Raw genomic sequence first — 5,776 nt, forward strand, 5'->3', positions numbered from 1 at the left:
GTCACTATACCAGTACCATGCAGTTTTTATCACAATTGCTCTGTAGTAAAGCTTTAGGTCAGGCATGGTGATTCCACCAGAGGTTCTTTTATCCTTGAGAAGAGTTTTTGCTATCCTCGGTTTTTTGTTATTCCAAGTGAATTTGCAGATTGCACTTTCTAATTCGTTGAAGAATTGAGTTGGAATTTTGATGGGGATTGCATTGAATCTGTAGATTGATTTTGGCAAGATAGCCATTTTTACAATGTTGATCCTGCCAATCCATGAGCATGGGAGATCTTTCCATCTTCTGAGATCTTTGATAATTTCTTTCTTCAGAGACTTGAAGTTTTTATTATACAGATCTTTCACTTCCTTAGTTAGAGTCACGCCAAGATATTTTATATTATTTGTGACTATTGAGAAGGGTGTTGTTTCCCTAACTTCTTTCTCAGCCTGTTTATTCTTTGTGTAGAGAAAGGCCATTGACTTGTTTGAGTTAATTTTATATCCAGCTACTTAACCGAAGCTGTTTATCAGGTTTAGGAGTTCTCTGGTGGAATTTTTAGGGTCACTTATATATACTACCATATCATCTGCAAAAAGTGATATTTTGACTTCATCTTTTCCAATTTGTATCCCTTTGATCTCCATTAATTGTCGACTTGCTCTGGCTAGGACTTCAAGTACAATGTTGAATAGGTATGGAGAGAGTGGACAGCCTTGTCTAGTCCCTGATTTTACTGGGATTGCTTCAAGCTTCTCACCATTTACTTTGATGTTGGATACTGGTTTGCTGTAGATTCCTTTTATCATGTTTAGGTATGGGCCTTGAATTCCTGATCTTTCCAAGACTTTTATCATGAATGGGTGTTGGATCTTGTCAAATGCTTTTTCCGCATCTAACGAGATGACAATGTGGTTTTTGTCTTTGAGTTTGTTTATATACTGGATTACGTTGATGGATTTCTTTATATTGAACCATCCCTGCATCCCTGGGATGAAACCTACTTGGTCAGGATGGATGATTGTTATGGTTTGTTCTTGGATTCGGATAGCAAGAACTTTATTGAGGATTTTGCATCAATATTCATAAGGTATATTGGTCTGAAGTTTTCTATCTTTGTTGGGTCTTTTTGTGGTTTAGGTATCAGAGTAATTGTGGCTTCATAGAATGAATTGGGTAGAGTACCTTCTGTTTCTATTTTGTGGAATAGTTTGTAAAGAACTGTGATTAGATCTTCTTTGAAGGTCTGATAGAACGCTGCACTAAACCCATCTGGTCCTGGGCTTTTTTTGCTTGGGAAACTATTAATGACTGCTTCTATTTCTTTGGGGGATATAGGGCTGTTTAGATCATTAACCTGATCTTGATTCAACTTTGTTACCTGGTATCTGTCTAGAAACGTCTCCATTTCATGCAGGTTCTCCAGTTTTGTTGAGTATAGCCTTTTGTAGAAGGATCTGATGGTGTTTTGGATTTCTTCAGGATCTGTCGTTATGTCTCCTTTTTCATTTCTGATTTTGTTAATTAGAATGCTTTCCCTGTGCCCTCTAGTGAGTCTGGCTAAGGGTTTATCTATCTTGTTGATTTTCTCAAAGAACCAGCTGTTTGATTGGTTGATTCTTTGAATAGTTCTTCTTGTTTCCACTTGGTTGATTTCACCCCTGAGTTTGATTATTTCCTGCTGTCTACTCCTCTTGGGTGAATTTGATTCCTTTTCTTGTATAGCTTTTAGGTGTGTTGTCAAGCTGCTAATGTGTGCTCTCTCTAGTTTCTTTTTGGAGGCACTCAGAGCTATGAGTTTTCCTCTTAGAAATGCTTTCATTGCGTCCCATAAGTTTGGGTATGTTGTGGCTTCATTTTCATTGAACTCTAAAAAGTCCTTAATTTCTTTCTTTATTCCTTCCTTGACCAAGGTATCATTGAGAAGAGTGTTGTTCAGTTTCCACGTGAATGTTGTCTTTCTATTATTTATTTTGTTATTGAAGATCAGCCTTAGTCCATGGTGATCTGATAGAATGCATGGGACAATTTCAATATTTTTGTATCTGTTGAGGCCTGTTTTATGACCAATTATGTGTTCAATTTTGGAGAAGGTACCATGAGGTGCTGAGGAGAGGTATATCCTTTTGTTTTAGGATAGAATGTTCTGTAGATATCTGCCAGATCCATTTGATTCATAACTTCTGTTTGTTTCACTGTGTCCCTGTTTAGTTTCTGTTTCCATGATCTGTCCATTGGTGAAAGTGGTGTGTTGAAGTCTCCCACTATTATTGTGTGAGGTACAATGTGTGCTTTGAGCTTTACTAAAGTTTTTTTAATGAATGTGGCTGACTTTGTATTTGGAGCATAGATATTCAGAATTGATAGTTCCTCTTGAAGGATTTTACCTTTGATGAGTATGAAGTTCCCCTCACTGTCTTTTTTAATGACTTTGGGTTGGAAGTCAATCTTATCAGATATTAGAATGGCTTCTCCAGCTTGTTTCTTCATACCATTTGCTTGGAAAATTGTTTTCCAGCCCTTCATTCTGAGGTAATGTCTATCTTTTTCTCTGAGATAAGTTTCCTGTAAGCAGCAAAATGTTGGGTCTTTTTTGTGTAGCCAGTTTGTTAGTCTATGTCTTTTTATTGGGGAGTTGAGTCCATTGATATTAAGAGATATTAAGGAAAAGTAATTGTTGCTTCCTATTATTTTTGTTGTTAAATTTGGCGTTCTGTTATTGTGGCTGTCTTCTTTTAGGTTTGTTGAGGGATTACCTTCTTGTTTTTTCTAGGGCGTGGTTCCCGTCCTTGTATTGGTTTTTTTCTGTTATTATCCTTTGAAGGGCTGGATTCGTGGAAAGATAATGTGTGAATTTGGTTTTGTTGTGGAATACTTTGGTTTCTCCATCTATGTTAATTGAGAGTTTGGCTGGGTATAGTAGTCTGGGCTGGAATTTGTGTTCTTTTAGTGTCTGTATAACATCTGTCCATGATCTTCTGGCTTTCATAGTCTCTGGTGAAAAATCTGGTGTAATTCTGATAGGCTTGCCTTTATATGTTACTTGGCCTTTTTCTCTTACTGCTTTTAGTATTCTATCTTTATTTAGTGCATTTGTCGTTCTGATTATTATGTGTCGGGAGGTATTTCTTTTCTGGTCCAGTCTATTTGGTGTTCTATAGGCTTCTTGTATGTTCATGGGCATCTCTTTCTTTAGATTTGGGAAGTTTTCTTCTACAATTTTGTTGAAGATATTTGCTGATCCTTTGAGTTGAAAATCTTCAACTCAAAGGCTAATAAATGATGCTTTATTGGTTATGATGTCATTTTTTTTTGCTTTGATATGTTTTATAGAGCTCGTAAAGGAACCATCTTTAGTACTCTTGATACAGAAAGAAAGAAAGAAAGAAAGAAAGAAAGAAAGAAAGAAAGAAGAAAGAAAGAAAGAGAGAGAGAAAGTAAGGAAGAAAGAAAGAGAAAGAGAGAGGGAGGGAGGGAGTGAGGGAGGGAGGTTGGGAGGGAAGAAGGAAGGAAGGGAGGAAGGGAGGAAGGAAGGAAGGGAGGAAGGAAGGAAGGAAGGAAGGAAGAAGAAAGAAAGAAAGAAAGAAAGAAAGAAAGAGAGAGAGAGAGAGAGAGAGAGAGAGAGAGAGAGAGAAAGAAAGAAAGAAAGAAAGAAAGAAAGAAAGAAAGAAAGAAAGAAAGAAAGAAAGAAAGAAAGAGAAAAGGAAAAAGAAAAAGAAAAAGAAAAAGAAAAAGAAAAAGAAAAAGAAAAAGAAAAAGAAAAAGAAAAAGAAAAAGAAAAAGAAAAAGAAAAAGAAAAAGAACTGTCAAAAAATTTTCCCTGGTAGTTAGAAGTAGTTCTGGGTAACAAATGTGGATAGAACAGTAAAAGAATGCTAGTTAGGCATCTTGCATCTGTCTCTGACTGTCATATTATGTGCCTACAGTTTCTCTAGACATGCTGGTTGGAATATCTACAAGGTGTGTCATTTAATGCAGTTTTAAATGTGATCCAGAGGAATACAGGTTTAGAGGAAGTATAAATTTAAAATGTTAAATTTACTTTCACAACTCATAAATTAATATATATTGGAGAAAGCAGGTAACAAGAAACTATGTTCTTGCTAGAGATGAGGATATGAGTATTAAGGCTGCACCATTGCACCTTAGAAGTTAGGACATGGCCACATTCTTCATAGGTAATCTCATCTGCTTACAAACTTATTCTTCTCTAATGTTTATCCTTTACTACTTGAGAAAACAGTGTTTTTTATTCTTCTTGGATTATGATATCTATGTCAGTAGTCATGAGATTACATTTAAATAGTCACTCATTTCAGACATTGCAACTAGGGTTTTGTCAGAACATACCAAGGAAAAAAAGGTTTTATAGATGTCCAGTCCTGTGACCAGGACAATTCCTCAACCACAAGTGTTTAGATATTATGATTATCCTCCATTAAAGAATCTTGTTGAATTATTCATCCTATTATACAGGTTAAGTACTCAGTTACAAAGGGAGGAGCATATTTGAATTTAGTGATAAAAAGGCTTGCTCTATTGCCCATGATTGCACTGAAATGTGACTTACTGAGAAGGGTTCTCTGTGCCTGTTCATTGCCTTCAGTGTTCTAGTAGACAGGTTCTGTCTACTATACTCATTGTATATTGTTAATCTAAAGCAAAGACAATCACAACAACCCACAGTTTGACCAGTTTACATTTATTATGGTAGTGCTTTTCATTTTTGCTTCATTTGGGATTTTGTTCACTCTATTCTCCCATTATTGTGTAGGCAAGTCAACTTATTGGGGAAGCATACTTTCATTACAATATCAAAATATATAGTACATTCACTGTCCTAAACTCCAGGTGGCAAAATATAAAATCCCACTCAAGATCATTTCCCCTAGTATCTTAGGTGAAAGGACACACTATGGTGCCTTTAAATTTACATTTTCTATAAATGAGAAATTCCCTAATGTTTTCAAAGCATAGTAAGCAGTGGGTGATCATACTGCTCTAGAGGAAAGAATTGATCACAATGATATCTCTACTCAAAGATTAATCTTGGATTGAAGAAAAGAGTAAGAGTAGAGAAGTTCATATCAGAAAATAAACAGGAGACTTGATTTTTATTTTTCATTGAAATTAAGTAGATAATTTGGAAATGAAAAATGCAGCAGGACTATTGGCTTTTCCAAAGTAAGAAAGAAACGGGTTGTGTTGGGTTGAGATATCATATGTTTCTGCAATAAAAATATACCATAGAAGAAAATTCTGAGACAAAAAAAAGTAAATAGGAAGAGTGAAAGGCAAAGTTGTCTTTTGATTATGATACCATGGCCTACTGATTTATCCTATGCTTGATGAGCATGGACATTTTCAGGCTTTCTTCCAATTCATCTACTATTGCAATCTCTGAGGTAGCATGATTTCCTCAGCCAAAATTCTGTACTAAAAGTTTCAAACTTGGACAAACAATCCAGTCAGGAAGTTGATACTTTAGCTCGTGCTGTCTTTTGGCTGAAATCATGGTGCCTCTGGCTAGAGGAGAAGATCCAAAATATATTTTTCACGTGTTTTTAAGCAGAACACAGGGCCTCAGATGCAAAGCCTTAGGGAAGAGAGTTCCAAAACTCTCATCGACAGTGGAGGAAGTGTCCTGAAAAAAAAAAGTGTGGGTAATTAATGTGACAGCTGCACTCACTAACAGTCAGAAGCACAAAATGTGCACAAACATGTGAATTAAATATATACTTACTGGGCATCACTGAACATGTCTCTGTCTGTTTTTTGGATGGACAGATA

This window comes from Mus caroli, unplaced genomic scaffold (genome assembly GCF_978045245.1).
Source record: "Mus caroli unplaced genomic scaffold, Mus_caroli_1 scaffold_8, whole genome shotgun sequence".
Taxonomy (NCBI): Eukaryota; Metazoa; Chordata; class Mammalia; order Rodentia; family Muridae; genus Mus; species Mus caroli.